This window comes from Typopeltis vanoorti, chromosome 6 (genome assembly GCF_054136105.1).
Source record: "Typopeltis vanoorti isolate ZY-2024b chromosome 6, IOZ_Tvanoo_1.0, whole genome shotgun sequence".
Classification (NCBI taxonomy): Eukaryota; Metazoa; Arthropoda; class Arachnida; order Uropygi; family Thelyphonidae; genus Typopeltis; species Typopeltis vanoorti.
The window spans coordinates 133,414,905-133,433,745 of NC_143554.1; the positions used below are offsets into that span (position 1 = coordinate 133,414,905).

Genomic DNA, 18,841 nt, shown 5'->3' on the forward strand with positions numbered 1-18,841 from the left:
TCCAAGGCGCGTATATCTCTCTCGACAACATCCCAGATGTGTTCAATAGGATTGAAGTCAGGGAACCTCGGGGGACAGCCAAGCATCCTCATGTCCGTGGAGTGTTCATCCATCCACTTGGCCACAATTCAGGAGTGGTGGGTTGGTACATTGTCTTGCTGTAGGTACAGGTCTCCTGCAGGGTGCTGTAAGTGCAGAAATGGGTGCACATGATCTGACAGCAGGTCCCTGTATCGTTCGCCGGTGAGGGACGATGGTAGATGTACCAGGGGACCCATTTCATCCCACGTAAACAGTCCCCATATGAGGATACCACCATGGCTTGAATTGTACCCTGCTGGCACAAGGGATCCATCGCTTCATGTGCTTGGTGACACACTCGTACCCTGCCATCAGTGTGTACCTCGACTCATCAGTCCAGGCGACCTTTTTCCATGTGTCGAGGGTCCAATGGCGGTGTTCCTGCGCCCATGCTAATCATTGTGCCTTGTGACCTGCGGCGAGCAGAGATACCCTAGTCGGACAGTGGCTTCTGTACCCCATAGCGAGGAGATGGTTCTAGATGGTGTGGCTGCTCACACGTCGTTGTTGTCCAGCATGGAATTGGCGAGTGATCTGCGGTACTGTGGCCCATCTATCCACTGTTACCATTCGAGCTAGCTGACAGCATCCCCTGTCATCGACATGTTGTACACCATGGCAGTTTTCCCTGGTGGCTGTGGTTTTACCCGATTCCATGTATTCACGGTACACTCTTGACACAGTGGCCTGTGAAAAGCCCAGTGCCTGCATGACTTCGGAGATGGAGTGCCCCATAATGTCTGGCTCCGACTATCTGGCCGCAATTGAATTCGCTGAGATCTCAAGTCTTCCCCATTCTGTGCTCGACTATTACTCAGACGTCAGTACAAGGTCTGACGACATCCCTGTCATGTGCCACATGACACTATTCCATTCGGCTGGGCGACCACAGCACCATTTCGCCAACACGGCAGGTATCTCTAATTCAACTGCTCATGAGTGTATATATATATATATATATATATATATATACACTCATATATATTGAAATGTGTAAATTCCTTAGTGAATTATTATTCTATAATCCAACCGGTTATTTCAGTAATTTTGAAATAAGCTCAGTACTCCTTGTTATTAAAATTCTTAGCAGGCATTGATAGAGTCAGATGTCCTTTTATTCATTGAAATTAAATGGATAACACTCATTATATGCAATTTATGGAGTCAATGACTGTTTGAGATAAAAACTTTAATTATTATTAAAGTTTTTATCCTAAGTGGTTGTTGACTCTATAAATCTTATATAATGAGTACTGTTATAACAAATTGCTCACTATATCAAACAACCTTCAAAGGAAAAAAATGGGAACTTGATAAACTGGAGAAATTATTGTCATGGGGTACAGCAGGTGGGAGAATGAAAGAAAAAGTGAATGGGGAAAGTATGAAAGTGCAAGAAACTTGAAACAAGGAAAAAGCATTGTATTCAGAGTAGATAATAAGGGATATACTTCCTGAGAAAGTGACAAAGCATGTTTTCCAGGGTCAAAGATCAAGGATGTTAGTGAAGCTATTAATTTGCAGAAGGAAGAAATGAAGGAGTTGGTTGTTTTGCAGGAACAAATGATTTGAAAGGGGAGAAATGTGCAATGAGAGATGATATAAAAGAATTGTTGAAAGTAGTGAAAATGAACAGTAAGGAAGTAGAGATATTGAGTCTGCTGCCTCAGTATGATAGGACAGAGTTGAGAAGAAAGATGATGATTGCTAATGAGTCAATGAGAAGATTGTGCAGGAGGAATGGTGTGCAGTTTATTGATATATGGAGTGAATTTGACTTTTATATATATATATTGTTTTGTTTTGCTTTTTTATATAGAGTGAAACCTGTGGAGTATCCATAACTATAGAATAACACGTATGCCATAGTAAATAACTTTTTTATTCTGTAAGTATTTCATCTTATGTATCATAAGACATCATCAGTATAATTATCGAAGAACAATAGGAATTGAATTAAAAAAATAGTAGTGTGCATGCTTAAATTGGAATCCCTCTATGTATACAGTCGCATGTTCATGAATTAAAACTACTGGGCTGAAATTAAAATTAATTATTATTATTACGTGACACCTCCAAGGAGTCTAAGGACTCATCGAGGGAGGGCACTTTCTCGACAACTCTCTGTCTCTACCACTTAATTCACCAACTACAACGAACCACAATTACCATCATCATCATCTACACCAACGCTATCTACTGCCCACTGCCACCACTAGTATTTTCACAGACAATCACAAACATCCATGCCCACGCCTGGATTCGAACCCACAGCCTTTTAGCTGGAGCAGATACACTAATCTTCTCTTGTTGGCAAGATTGACCGACAAGAGAAGAAGAAGGCCATAGGACTCCTTTACCATATATTACAGAAATCTCTGAACGTTTGGCAAAATTATGAAAAAATATCAACTCATTGCTATTTATCATCAACTCATTGATGATAAACTCATCAACCAAATTCACAACTTGCTAACTTCTCCAAAAGACAATCTCTCACCAATGATGCCACCTGGCATATACAACGTACCATTTAATTACATGTTCATGTAATTACAATTTAATTACATGTTCATGTAATTAAATTTAATTACATAATAATATATAAGTAATTTAATTAAATAATTAAATTAAAATATAACAGATAAATTATTTAATACAACTGAGGATAACAATTTCCCAAACTTTTGGAATAGTGAGACGGTTGTGCTGATTAAGATTAGGTCTGTGAAGTAAGGCTTCAGCATTTTCTTTATATAAATGTTCCTGTTTATATATGGATCTATGTAGTAGCTTAGCATTTTGAGATTGGATATTGGATCCTGTGGTTAGCATTTCAATTCCTTGTTGTGCAATGCCAGATTTGCGAGGTTTGATAAGACAAATGTGGTCTTGATGTTCAGAGATACGTTTATTTATAGATCTTCCTGTTTGTCCATAGTAAGACAAGTTACATGAACATGGTATGTTGTATACTCCAGGTGGCATCATTGGTGAGAGTTTGTCTTTTGGAGAAGGTATCAAGTTGTGAATTTGGTTGATGAGTTTATAGGCAGCAATGAGTTGATATTTTTTCATAATTTTTGCCAAACATTCAGAGATTTCTTTAATATATGGTATAGGAGTCCTGTGGCTTTCTTCTTCTCTTGATTGATTTGTAGGAGAGTGATTAATTATTTTTTCGGTTGTTATTGGATTATTTCCATTGAGTGTTCCAGGTTCAATTCCCATCGAAGATGTGAGGAACTTGAGGATCTTTCTCAGGCATAGCCAAGTTAGCCGGTCTTGGACGTGGACAGTAGGGTTTTTTCCTCCAGTTTATCTGGCATTTTTCATCCAGCAAGCAGGCAAACCGGCCCCGTGAACATACGCTGCTACAGTCAAAAATATATCCCCCAAGTGGCAGACCAGGCGACAAGTCGGTTGGGAGTGGTACTAATAGGAAGTCGCATCTAAGTAACATGCAGACCCTGCATAGGTAGCAGGAATAACGCATAGTGAAAGAAGAAGTAAGGCTGTTTCTTTGATAATTTCTAATTCTTGTTTTCGAGATTCTTCAGAACAAATCTTTTGTGCTCTGAATACTAAAGATTTTATGATGCCATATTTTTGAGATGGATGGTGAACAGATGTATTATGGATATAATAACCTTAAAAAATTGGTTTTTGGTAGACAGAAGTGGAAATTCATCTTGTTTATGCTGGATGTGTACATTAAGAAAGGAAATATTACCATTTGATTATTCTTTTTCTAGTGTGAACTTGATATGAGTGAACTTGAGAGAATGCAGGGTATTGATTTTATGTAGAAATGAGTAGAGTTTTGGTTTTGTGCGACTCCAAACTGCAAAGACTTCATGAATGACATAGCCTAATTGTTGGTTTTGGGTCAATGGAGATATCTTATAATAATGATAATAACTAAAACCATCCTTACCATTTCCTCACAGCAAAAGAGATTCACCATAACAAACTATTTCTGTGGTTCTTCTTATAAGTTTGCTGTAATGAGAGTTGAAAGTATTATTAAATTCTGTCAAACTACCAGATTCTGCATGGACTGGTTCCTTCTCTCCTGGTATTAATGAGATCTTTAATAATTGTATTGAGTCTCCATGTCTAAACTCTGCCCCTTATCATCTTTTCATCATCCATTCTCTTTTTGCTAAGCTGGACATGATGTAATGGAAAAGGATTTATTTATGTTATGTACGTCATTGGTGTACTTGCCAGCATAGTTGATCAATTGTTTAATGTACTTGCTCTTCACCCAACAGGCTGTGCAGGTTCAAATCCTGCCATGAGTATGGATGTCTGTAATGTCTTTAAAAACATGGAAGATTAATTCATTGTTTTGTGTAAGACATCATCCTTCTTGTCAGGGGACTGAAGTGGCTTGAAAATGTTCCATGTTTGGTCTGTAGATAGAAGGGTTTCTGGATTATGTAAAAAATAAATTAAATTTTTAAAAAATCAAAAAACTCTTAGAGCACCCACAACACTATATAGGTCTGCAATCATTCATGGAATGGGAGTTATGAAAAAACATGGGAAGGGTTTGTGAAATTTCGATTCTTCTGCACTAATATATTAGTACACCAAAATGACAAATGTTGCACATATTTAATAATTTATGTTCTTTTAATAGTTGTAGTATTAATATATCAAATCTCTTTCACCTGATGAAGAAGTTTTAATTTTTATGTACTTTTTTATTGAGTATAAAAATTATTTGTAATTAAAAATTGATGTTTTAAAATAAAATAAAATTCATTTAATTACATTTGAACTTAAAATTAATATTCTCAATAGGAAAATGTAAATTTATGTAATTATAAACAATTTTAACAATAAAAATTCAATTGGCTACTTTATATAGAGCTAAAATTTTTGTGCTCGAGATATAATTGTAAGTTATTATTACCTACTAAAGTATTTTTATTCTCATGGGAAGTAGACAAGATCATTTTAGTCCTATCTAACTTTTAGAGCCTGAAAGGGGGGGGGGGGTTGCAGTGAAATTCTGTTGTTAGGCAGTCAGAGATAGCAGGCCCAAGGCTATTATCAAAATAGTCATAATTTACAATTGTGAATCTTTTTATAGAGATACTTAATAAGTAGTTCATAAAGGTCTTTCAATCTTGTAAATGTGACTTCATGAAGAGATTGAGAGCAGTTAATGATAGGGAGGAGAGAATGACTGTAAGTGAGCAAGAGGTGTATGGGGAGAGCAAACTAGATGTAAATAAGGCTGTGGGACTTCATAATATATCACCATGTATTCTGAAGGAATGTACCAGGGAGTTGACGCTGGCCTTGACATATTTTTTTAATACGAGTCTTGCACTTGGTCAAGTTCCTAAGGAGTGAAAGGAAAGCAAGATTGTGCCACTTCATAAAGCAGGTGATAGAACTCAAGCATCAAACTATAGGCCTATCTGTTTGTCAGGTGTTGTTGGAGAAGCTTGTGAGAACTAGGATCCAGAATTGGGTTGACAACAATGGTATTATCTTTGATGGACAGCATGGATTTGCTAAAGGGAGGTCATATTTTAGTAATCTACTTACTTTGATAAAGAGCCAAGAGGCTCTTTATCGAAGTAAGTAGATTATAAGTAGATATAAGTTCGGTTCACTTAAACCTTGGTATTCCAGGTCTACCTACTCACTGATGAGACCTCAATAAAGGTTGAAACCGGTCTGGGTAGTGACCTCTCCTCATAATGTAAAACAGTAATACATCTCCTAGGAGCTGCGTTTTACATTATGAGAAAATATTAAGGATAGTGATGGATCTTGCTCCACCTTTGCTCCGAGTTGCCCTAGTGTTGTACTACCCAGGTGTTGACTTACGCTTGGACACGCTGATAGTTCTTCAGCATGAAACTCTTAGATTGCGATAGATTTCAATCTCCGAGTTTTGTATCCGGCTTTAAAATAATGAGGGATTTATTATCCCCTTAACTTAATCTACTTACTTATTACAATAAGGGTCACTGCTTCCTTGGACAGAGGAGAAGGATATATACACAGTAATATACTTAGATTTTGAAGGCTTTTGATATATTACCGCATGATAAGTTGATAGTCAAACTAGAGCAGATGAGGTTGGATGTTAGATTGGTGCATTGGATTGGAGACTGGCTATCTGATAGGTATCAACAAGTTGTGAAGATTTGGATGGAGATATTCAGTTGTTTGCAGATGATGCAAAGTTGGGACGAACCATGAAGAGTAGAGATGTTGTGGCCTTACAAGAAGACTTGAATAAATTGAGTGATTGGGAATGGGGGATGTGAGTTCAATGTTGCAAATTGTAAGGTTTTAAAATTTGGAAAACAAAGATGGGATGCAGAATTTATGCTTGGTGAGGATATATTGTTGGAGGTGGAGGAAATAAGAGATTTGGGGGTGATAGTGGATAAGGATCTGAAATTTAGGGGACACATAGCCAAAATTGTGAAGACAAAACAAAGGCTTCTGGAATGATGCAGAGAACACTGACTTGTAGAAGTAGGGAGATTCTTGTTCCATTGTATAAGGCTTTGATTAGGTCACATATGGACTATTGTACCCAGATTTGTTCACCTGGTTTACAGAAGGATGAGAGATGTTGGAAAGGGTCCAGAGGCGACTGACTAAGGTAGTTTCTAACCTCTGGAATATTGAGTATGAGGAAAGATTGAGAAGATATAATTTGCAGAGTCTGGTGGACAGGAGGAAGAGGGGAGATATGATAGAGACCTACAAGTTGGTAAGGGGTTGTTATAGGATTAATGCTGGAGAGGTTCTACAGAAAATAGTGGGAGATCAGGGTAGAACCAGAGGTCATCCCTGGAAACTGTATAAAGAGGGTGTGAGTAGGGGAGTGAGAGGCAGGTTTTTTTCATGCAGAGTTGTGAATGATTGGAATGCCTTGCCTGCGAGTGTGGTGTCTGTAGAGAATTTGAGTGTATTTAAAGCACAGTATGAAACTGTGTATATGATAAAAAGGACATCTCCCAGATGAGTCTTTGACTCCAACGGGTCTTGGGTAATAATAACGATAATAGTTTGCTCTTGTATTATTAGAATTTTGTTGGTTTTGGTTTCATAACCATATAATTGGCACTTGTGATGAAATTCATATTTATGTTAAAAATGTAAAGTATTTTTGATTGATGTACTTACTAGATATCTCATATGTTGTAATAGATTTCATGGTATGATATGAACACAGATGGATAAGAAAATAACTATTTATTAACTTAAAAGCTAATATTTCACTGGTATTATATCCAGCATCTTCAGAGCACACAACACAAAGTTTGTTACAAATGCAAGACAACCACAATCCAGTGTAACAGTGGGGCTAGTATAAGTAATTGCAGTGTACAACACAAGACTAAAGTCCTAATATGGCGCCATGTAGGTTAAAAAAAAAGAAAAAAAGTTCAAAGTTTTGAAATAGTAGTCCAAATGATAGTCTTAGAAAGTTTGAAAAAAAAAAAAAATAAATAAAAGTAATAAATATTAATTTGGTCTTAGGATGACTGTCTCCCAAATCTTTGGTAGATTTATATAACTTGTTCAGGTTTGGAGTATGTTTCAAGGCTTCTGTTGATTCCAGGAACAACCTCTCTGACTTGTAAAAGCTTCTGTGCAGTACTTTTGTTTTTTTCCAATTGATGGTGTGTAGGGGATATCCAAAGCATGGTCTGCCAGACCCGACAGACCACATTTTGGATACCCCTGTACACAGGATCAATTGGAAAGAAACAAAAGTAATGCACAGAAGCTTCTACAAGTCGGAAAGGTTGTTCCTGGAATCAACAGAAGCCTTAAAACATACTCCAAACCTTAACAAGTATGGCTGTATAAATCTACCAAAGATTTGGGAGACAGTCATCCTAAGACCAAATTAATATTTATTACTTTTATTTTATTTATTTTATTTTTTTCAAACTTTCTAAGACTATCATTTGGATTACTATTTCAAAATGAACTTTTTTTTTTTTTATTTATTTTTATTTTTTTTAACCTGGATGGTGCCATATTAGGACTTTAGTCTTGTGTTGCATGCTGCAATTACTTATACTAGCCCCACTGTTACACCGGATTGTGGTTGTCTTGCATTTGTAACAAACTTTGTGTTGTGTTGTGTGCTCTGAAGATGCTGGATATAATACCAGCGAAATATTAGCTTTCAAGTTAATAAACAGTTATTTTCTTATCCATCTGTGTTCATATCATACTGTGAAATCTATGTCTGATGAACACATAAGCCTATCCACGCATATAGATATCTCATAGTTGCAATAATTTCGATGTTTCTTTATAGTAATTCATAATTGTTAAGTATACTGTGATATTTGTCATTCATTGTAAAGACATTCTCATTTTTGCTGATGATGACAATGTGTCAGTTATTATTGAATTTTTTTTTTTGCAGCTTAGTGTCACAAGTGTGCATGCTTGCCTTTGATGAGAAATTGGCTGCAGACAGAGAGCGTTCAGTATCAGAGTAATGGAAAGAAAAGAGGAGAGAGAATGGATGTTTGAGAACGTAGACAAAAGAATTTTGTTTTTGGAAGTTTTTAAGAAAACTTGATAGTTGGAATATATTAATAGATGATTCCAAAAAGGGAATCTTAGCAAGGTGAATTCTTAGATTGATCAGATTTCTTGAGACATCTTCTGTCTCAAGAAATCTGATGATATTAATTATTGTATTGGAACAAGTGACAGAATTAGTGAAATCTGAAACTATAAAGTGGCTTTAATGAAAAGTTCTACTTTGATACAGTGTAGAAAATAGCAAAAGTAACTTTTTTTTCTCTGGTAAAGAATTTGTGATTTGTACTTCTTGTAATTAAATTGCCTAAGGTATTTTTCTTCTTATCATGGATTTTAGGCCAAGTGGTCTGTTCTGGTCTCATGCCATTGGCTTTTTTAATCTCTCAATTCTCCTTTTTCCCATTTATTTTATATATAGTATTTTTGGTGGTCTGCTATTGTCTGTTCAATTTGTTTATATTTGCTTATACATTACTTAGAAAGAAGTCAATGGCTGAAATCTCCCATGATAATTGCTTGTCTCCTGCACACTCAGTGCTAATCTGTTGATGCATGTCATCCACATCTTCTTTTGGACCTCCAGGTCTATAGCAGCAATGAACAATATATTTTGCCCTATTGGCCTCTATCTCACACCAGATAGCCTCAAACAAACCATTTTCCTGAGATTCATTTTAGAAATTATGGACGTTACAACCATGTTATAAATAACTCTTTTAATATCCTGATGTTTCGATCTTCATATTAAGATCATCATCTGGAGCATATACAAATATACAGGACAAGCTAAGTTACATTATATACAGTGAGCTAAAGAAACAATGAATTGATCATAAGTTATTCTACTGGCATGACCTCTAGTGAAAAAAAAAATAATAATAATAATTATTTATAAACTACATCAAGCTAAATTCTGTTTATGATAACAGAATGAGAAATTGGCTGCAGACAGAGAGCGTTCAGTATCAGAGTAATGGAAAGAAAAGAGGAGAGAGAATGGATGTTTGAGAACGTAGACAAAAGAATTTTGTTTTTGGAACAAAATTCTTCTGAATATGAATAAACATTCTTTCTTACAGATAGTTTTCTTTCAGTAACAATGATGTCCTATTTTTAGCATTACAATTGTTATTTTTGATTTAGGATCCTGGATTTTCTACAGTCCTGTTTATTAGTTGCTCTTAGAGAGGAAGGTTCCGTGGGTCGAATATATGCCTTCCATATGTTTGGGATATTTAGACCATCATTATTGTTCAGATTGGGGTGGTTGGTAATAATCTCACAGGCTTCCTTAAATTTCATACCATATTTTGGTGTGATGTAGACAACTAGTGCTTTTCCAATCAATTCTATGTAAGGTATTCAGGGCATGATCAGAAAGGCCAGCTTCATTATAATTATTATATTTAATGTGTCGTTTATGTTCTTTTTGTCTGATAGGAATTGTGTGTCCTGTTTCTCCTGTATATATGGTATGTTACAGGTGCAATAAATACGGTATACTCCAGGGTGGGCCAGCGGAGGGAGTGGGTCTGGATGAGTTGAGTAAGCTTTTTAATTTTGCAGGAGGCTTAAAGGTGGCTTTGAGGTTGTATTTTTGTAGTATTCTGTTTATTTTATCTGATGTCCCTTTAATGTAAGGAATGGTTATAGTTTTATTGTAGTCTAATTTGTCTTTGTTTATTATTGAGGTCTTGTAGAGAATTTTGTTAATAGTGTTTTGGCTGTACCCATTTTTTTGAAAAGTATTGCTGATAACTTTAAATTCATCTTTCAGTGCCTGTTCACTGGAGCAGATCTTCAGAGCCCTGTTTTTTAGAGTATTAATGACACCTAGTTTTTGTGTTGGGTGGTGGTAGGAGTTTATGTGTATATATTAGCCAGTATGTGTTCATTTCCGAAAGAAAGATTGCCAGAAGGAAGATGTGACAAGTGTATCTAGATATTAAAGAATATAAAGAAGATCAAAGGATATTAAAAGAGTTATTTATAACACGGTTGTAAAGTCCATAATTTCTAAAAGAATGCTGATCACCGTGTAAAAAAGAAAGGATTTTCCCGAGATCTATAATCTTAACTTCTATTTTTGTTGAAGTTTTTCAGTTGTCATTTATAATACCTCTCCTCCTGCTCTGTCTTCTCTGAAAATACAATATTTGTTATATTCTATCCCTATAACTACATAATTTTCTGACAAGCAGGTCTTGCTGGTGCCCATAATTTTTGGCAAAGTCATGCTGACCAATGCCAAAAACTCCTCTCCCTTATTTCTGATACTTTGGTCATTTGTGTGTCTGCATTTCAACCTCCCCTTGGGTCCACAGTTACTCTTACATAATGTCATTACCCCATTCAGATTCAAATGTTTTTCAAATCTATATACAGTATCAAGGAATATTTAATAATAAAATGTCTGAATATATTCACTGGATGGCTTAACAGCCCATTTACTATATGAATTTGCAAGAGAATTAGCTTTGCTTCTGACAAAGTTGTTTAATCTGTCTCAGCTCTGGCAGGGTTCCAAGGGAGTGGAAAGAGGATAAGATAGTACTGTTGTATAAAGGATGGCTCCAAGACTGAGATAGCAAACTACAGACCAATTAGCTCAGAGTGTTCTAAAAGAAATTAAAGATGATAAAGGTGACATGAAAATTTGAGAAAAAAATATCCTTGATGTATGGAGTAATTACTTTGAAAAATTGCTAAAAGAAACAATCAGTGACAGCACATTGATAAAAAAACACTCAACAGGCATGCAATTAGGAATACATATCCATACTTGAAGTAGAAAAAGCCATCAAAACCTAAAATGTGGAAAGGCAGCTGGAGTAGATGATATTTGACCAGGTTTGGAGGTGTAAAAGTCTTACAGTGGCTGTACTGTCGTGACGTTCTATTTTTATGTTGTGTTCTAATCTGCCATCTTGTTTCAAGACACTCTTATTAATAAAACAACTAATTGCAAATTGATCACCGATCCAAAAGTAGAGAAATTTATAATTATACTGCGCCACCCTATTTTTAGATTAGTCTATACAAAATAGTAGGATCAATTTTTAATTAAGTTAGCAGTCTCCTCATTTATTTAGGCCGAATTATTTACTATTCCACTTGGGGTTCCTGCAAGATTCGAATATTTATGAACGGTGCAATAAAAGGGAATTCAGGCAAACACAATATTTAGATTAACAAAGTAAAACATTTAATATATGATATATATAACAAATACAAGAATTCTGCTTTAAAATGAAACAATACAATCAACTTAATACATCTTGCTAAGTCACTCATGCCAATTCAATGTTCTAAACTTTCACATACAATTTACAGCTTCAAAATCACAAGCTTTCTTAACTCAAGTTAATAAAACGAAACTTCTTATTTAATCAGACTCCACATATCTATCAGCTGTACTAATGTTTAAATTCACAGGAAGCACTAATCAAGGTAGACAATATTCCAAGCAATTTTATTTCGGACTTTGAACTTCGAAGATATGTTAATGTTAGAATAAACAAACAAGTATGACTACTCTTACCAGATACAATCTTCAATACATCAATTAATTGCGAGCACACGTATGAATTAACTTATTCACGTTAGCGGAACACATTAATAAAAATTCTCCAACGATTTAACTGAACTACTGTTAGTTGCACTTCACTAAAAAAAAAACACATCAATAAGGCACTGATATCTTTCCTTGTTTACTTTTCTCAAACTAGTTAATTTCAATATAATTCTTCTCAGGGCAACATAGAATTAAGACGTAATCCTAGACTAACTGGAACTAATCAGAATTTTCCATTGAATGTCCAGTTCTGTATTTATCCGATTACGGCATTAATTTTCCTCTAAAACAACAGCTGACTTCACTTGCAGCTAAGTATATGATTCACTACGTTTTGGCTCACTTCTAAACACTATATCATGAATTTCTGCCCTAGAGAACTTATAATCTTCTTTCACTTCTTTTGCTTGTATCCTACCTTCCTTCCCGCTCCGCAAAAACTTCCTCTCTTCTCTAATTAAAATTCTTATTGCCTCCTTTCTCCTTTCTGGTTCCAAGGTCACGCACTCTTCGACTCGTGCTTGTTTATTTCATGCGTCTCCATGACAACGCATGAACGTAAACATTTCGCTAATGTAATACAACGCTCTACTCTTACATAAGTGATTACATAACATTAAATTTTCACAAATAAGAATAAACAGAATATTTGAGCTACTTAATCAGCTCTTTCATTACGTATACAATTATTTATAATACACTTTTCGTTACTTTACATATATATTTTAGTTATCATAAATTTCTACACATATTATTATTTAATAAATTAATAGTAGGTTAAGTTTAGAATAAATATTTAAATAGTAATCCTTAATTAAGGAACAATAAATAATCTTTATACAAATTATGATTAATACATAATAAGCAATGTTAAATGTGAATGAAAAAAAATAAATTACACAACATAGTTTCATTCACAATTTAACAGTACTGCATAGTTCAGAAGGCCTGGAAAGAGGGAAGAATTCCAGATGAATGGAGTAGAGCTCTCATACTATTCATATCCAAAAAAACGGAAATAAAACTAAATGTGAGAATTACAGAGGTATTTCCCTACTGAGTTTTCCTTGTAAGATTTATGCAAGTATACTTGAGAAACGGTTGAGAAGGATCGTGGAAGGGAAGCTTGGTGAAGAACAAGCTGGATTCAGGTCGCATTGAGGCTCTCAGGATCAAATTTTCACTTTATGACAAATAGTTGAGAAATCGTGGTTATATAACAAAGATCTGTATTTAAGTTTTGTGGACCTGCAAAAGGAATATGACAAGGTGCCAAGAGAAAAGCTATTCAAAACACAAAACACTACAGTTGTATTCTAGTAGCAAGGCTTATACGTTGGTTAGACATAACTGGTAATTAGTTTACGGAATTAACAACGTAAATGAAGTATATTAATTAAAGGTAACTTTAATGAATCACTTCTATATTTCGGCAAATTTAATCTGCTCAGATGACAAGGCCCTGACTATTGAACTAAACCACATCCTCAACACTTTCTTAGCCAATGGCTATAACCCCAAAAAAATCCAAAAAATACTAAAACCTGTAAACCACAACCCCCCTCCCCCTCCAAAATAAAGATTACACCAAGTCTATCACCATCCCCTACATCCAGGGCACCTCTGAGAAAATAACCAATATCCTCAAAAAATATGACCTTACTTCCTGTTACAGACCATATAAAAAGTTGGCATCCCTTATCCGCTCTACCAAAGACCAACCACTTCCCCTAGACCTACCTGGTGTATACCAGGTCCCTTGCAGCTGCAAATTGTCCTACTTTGGGCGAAACAGGCAGAACAACAAATATCAGGATTTCAGAACACCAAGACTACATCCGTTTTCACCAGTACAGCCGCTCTGGGCTGGCAGACCATGCCTTAGATACCCACCATAAAATTCGTTGGAAGAAAACAAAAATAATTCATCACAGCAAGTTTAAATACGAAAGATTATTCAAAGAATCTTCAGCAGCTCTAAAAAACAGTCCTAACCTCAACAAATTTGGGTGCATGAAACTGCCCCAAATTTGGGAGACTTTCATTATGAGAACTTCAGCCTAACTGCCAAGACTACCAAATTAGCCCGCAAGAGGGCACCATTAGGACTTTAGGAACAATATTAGTTTCTTGCTTTCTTCCTCATTTGCTTTGTGTTAGTTCCTGAGTGCACATACCATATCTTTATGTTCCTGAAGATGGCAATGTGACGTTGCCGAAATATAGAAGTGATTCATTAAAGTTACCTTTAATTAATATACTTCATTTATGTTGTTAATTCCGTAAACTAATTACCAGTTATGTCTAACCAATGTATAAGCCTTGCTACTAGAATCATGATCATCCACGGAGATGCAATCGCACGAAAGGCCCGTCAATACGGCAAATTGAGGTTGAAGATATCGAGGCAAATAAATCGTCTGACGTTCCTAAAACGCTGCCGGAATAACAAAATGATCCCTAATTGTGTCAAATTGAAGCACCGTTTTACTTCAGAGAAAGCTCTATGCATTTATAACCGCGCTAGCTTCGCCCTGTTAAGAGAACAAATTACCGCGACGCGCGTTCTCCTTGCCGACGAAAACAAATCCTTACGGGCACTAGAGGAGGAGCTTTCGGATACACTCGGCCGTGATCTATGGTCGATACTTCATGACATCTCATGCTCATCGGCAAGAAAAGAATTCGAAAAAATACGTAGTCGGCACGTAAAAAAATACGAAAACCTGACGAAGAATTCTACTTCCTTACCACAGCCACCACTCAACACTGTAGTCAACCTCTCGTTGGCAGTTTTAAAGCCTGCTCACCGCACTTTCACGTGGTCACAATTTCGCCCTAGCTCCTAAAAGGATACCTGCTGAAGAAATCATGATCCAAATAGAGCGTGGGATTCGCAACCTCCCTAACCATATCGCCAACAACGTAAGACTGGATGTAGTCGGTGTTCTGACTAAAGCCAAACCTCCAAAAACCAACTTATCCAAAAACGAATATGCAGCCCTACAAGAATTGAAAAACAACAAAAATATAGTAATCACCAAAGCTGATAAGGGAAGCGCCACTGTGGTACTCAATCAAAAAGACTATGAAGGTAAGCTAAATGCTTTAGTACTAGACCGTACTACTTACCTCCCCATTGAATACAATCCGACCAGCTCTCAGATTAGAACTCTCCACAGACTCCTTAAGAAAGTCACTTCTTGGCCTGTGGAAGTCACCAACAAACTTCAACCTTATAACTCTAGACCCCCCCCCCCCCCCCGATTATATGGACTCCCAAAAATACATAAACAAAATGTGCCATTGCATCCCATAGTGGATGGCATTGATTCCCCCACATATAAATTAGCCAAACATTTAGCCCAAACGCTCACACACTATGCTGGAAACACACCATCACACATAAAAAACTCAGCCCACTTTAAAGCCAGTATAGAAAACCTCACACTCCAACATACTGACATAATGGTCAGTTTTGACGTCTCCTCCCTATTCACTAATGTCCCACTCAAAGAAACCCTTGAGCTCATCCAAGCCAAGTTTCCTCCCGATATCTAGCCCTATTTCAGTTCACAATGAACTCAGGCTATTTCGTTTGGCAAGGAAAGTTCTACAAACAGATAGAGGGGACAGCCATGGGTTCACCACTTTCCCCACCCATGGCCAATTTCTTTATGGAGACATTTGAAGAGAAAGCCTTAAACTCCGCCCCACAAAAACCCACTATTTGGCTTCGTTATGTGGATGATGTGTTTGCTATTTGGCCACATGGCTCAGACACACTCCACTCCTTCCTAACACACTTAAACAACCAACACCCCAGAGTCCAGTTCACCTTAGAAAAAGAGGAAAACAACACCCTCCCCTTCCTAGACACTTTAATCACTTGCCAGCTTAATGGATCTTTGGTTTTCTCTGTTTACAGAAAACCCACCCATACTGGCCGATACATTCACCAGCAATCCCCCCCCCCCTCACAACAATATGGGGTGATAAAAACACTATATAACAGGGCAAAATTAATCTGCTCAGATGACAAGGCCCTGACTATTGAACTAAACCACATCCTCAACACTTTCCTAGCCAATGGCTATAACCCCAAAAAAATCCAAAAAATACTAAAACCTGTAAACCCCCCCCCCTCCACAATAAAGATTACACCAAGTCTATCACCATCCCCTACATCCAGGGCACCTCTGAGAAAATAACCAATATCCTCAAAAAATATGACCTTACTTCCTGTTACAGACCATATAAAAAGTTGGCATCCCTTATCCGCTCTACCAAAGACCAACCACTTCCCCTAGACCTACCTGGTGTATACCAGGTCCCTTGCAGCTGCAAATTGTCCTACTTTGGCCAAACAGGCAGAACAACAAATATCAGGATTTCAGAACACCAAGACTACATCCGTTTTCACCAGTACAGCTGCTCTGGGCTGGCAGACCATGCCTTAGATACCCACCATAAAATTCGTTGGAAGAAAACAAAAATAATTCATCACAGCAAGTTTAAATACGAAAGATTATTCAAAGAATCTTCAGCAGCTCTAAAAAACAGTCCTAACCTCAACAAATTTGGGTGCATGAAACTGCCCCAAATTTGGGAGACTTTCATTATGAGAACTTCAGCCTAACTGCCAAGACTACCAAATTAGCCTGCAAGAAGGCACCATTAGGACTTTAGGAACAATATTAGTTTCTTGCTTTCTTCCTCATTTGCTTTGTGTTAGTTCCTGAGTGCACATACCATATCTTTATGTTCCTGAAGATGGCAATGTGACGTTGCCGAAATATAGAAGTGATTCATTAAAGTTACCTTTAATTAATATACTTCATTTACGTTGTTAATTCCGTAAACTAATTACCACTACAGTTGTATGCCGTCAATGGGGCATTATATCAAGCAACACTTAGTCTTTATTTGAGTTGTAAGTCAGCAGTTAGAATTGAAGGAAGTGGTGGAAGATGGTTTAATGTTAAATCTGGTGTCAGACAAGGATGTACATTATCCCCTATGTTATTCATTATTTATATGGATCACATTATGAAGAAAAGAGGTATTAAACCTGATATCAAAATTGGAGATGTCTCTTTACTTTATGCAGATGGTGTTATACTTCTAAAGAAATCCTCTACAAGTCTGCAAGATTCCCTGACTAAATTGAATAACTGTTGTAATATGGTGTAAATAAATATATTGTAATAAATATAAGCAATAACAAGACAATGAAAATAGGCAGAACATTGAAAATATCAGCTGCATTGTGAATGGAGAACCTATAGAACAAGTGAAACATTTCAGCTACTTAGGCATAATTTTTAGTGAAAATGGTAAATTAAATATGGAAATAGACAACAGAATCAACAAAGCTGGCATGGTAGGAAGTCAACTGAATAAATTTATATGGAATAAGAGAGAAATGAGTCAAAAAATTAAATTAGCTATATACAAGACAGTGTTCAAGCCAGTTTTAACTTATGGATCTGAGAGCTGGGTTAGAAATAAAACACTTGACCAAAGATTAGAGTTTGCAGATATGAAAGTCCTGAGAAAGATTAGGGGTTATGAACAGATGGCATCAATGGCAATATCATATTAAAAATTAGGAAAGAGCTTGACATTGTTAGCAGAGTTAATCTCAGGTGGTATGGTCACTTAAAAAGAATAGGAGAGGAAAGATTAGCAAGTCAAGTGTTCTCTACCAAGTTGGCAAGAAAAAGACCCAGAAGATGACCAAGATATAGGTGGATTGATATAGTAAAAGTGCCTTAGAAGACGGACGTATTAGATTTGATAATGTTGGAGTCTTGATAGGTAACAGATTGATTTCAAGGGAAATTGTAGATAAAAAGTTAATAGTGATGTAGGTGTTCATGTTGTACTGTCATATCCTGTACATCCCTTGAGGGTACATGTCACGAATTTGATGATATTGATGTTGATATTAGTTGATAAAAATGGTAGTGGTAACTACTGCAGAAGATATAGTTAAAGTATTAAATGAGCAATTCATAAAAGTATTTCATCCTTGTGGGACATCAAGGAGAGCTTGAGTGCAGCAGAATGGAGAAGAATGAGTAAGAGAGCGAATCGAGTAAACTTGATGTTAATAAGGCAGTAGGACTTTGACATATTAATGTGTGTTTTGAGAGAATGTTCCAGTTGGTCAACAACCTTCACATACATGATTAACAAAATCATTGCAGAGGAGTGAGTCCCAAAGTGTAGAAAGAGGACAAAATCGTTTCAATTCACAAAGGAAATGATAAGATTGCTAGAGTAAGAAATAATCAGAGAGTGGTGGGATCTGAAATTTGATTGATGGCAGTAGCATTCTTTTTAATGATCAGCATATGTTTGCTAAAGGCAGACCATGTTTTAACAGTCTGCTTATGTATTACAACAAAGTGATAAATGCATTCACACAGGAGATATACAGTGATCCAGACAGGCAAGAATTATCATCACAAAGAAGAATAAACAACACTTTCAAGAACTAAAAAAAGAAGACATATTACAGGCAATTAGTAACATTCCAACAAACACATTCCCCCAAGAAAAGGAGAAATGGAAAAACTGCTACTTCAAGTACACCTATCCCTCCAGACACAATTTTAACTGGAG

The 18,841-nt window shown here is 36.3% G+C and overlaps 1 protein-coding gene across 1 annotated transcript in view; it reads left to right on the forward strand.

Moving 5' to 3' along the window:
• Positions 1-18,841, forward strand: part of Xpc (DNA repair protein complementing XP-C cells homolog) — a 233,422-nt gene that overhangs the window by 161,286 nt on the left and 53,295 nt on the right. The gene's annotated exons all lie outside the window — the stretch shown is intronic.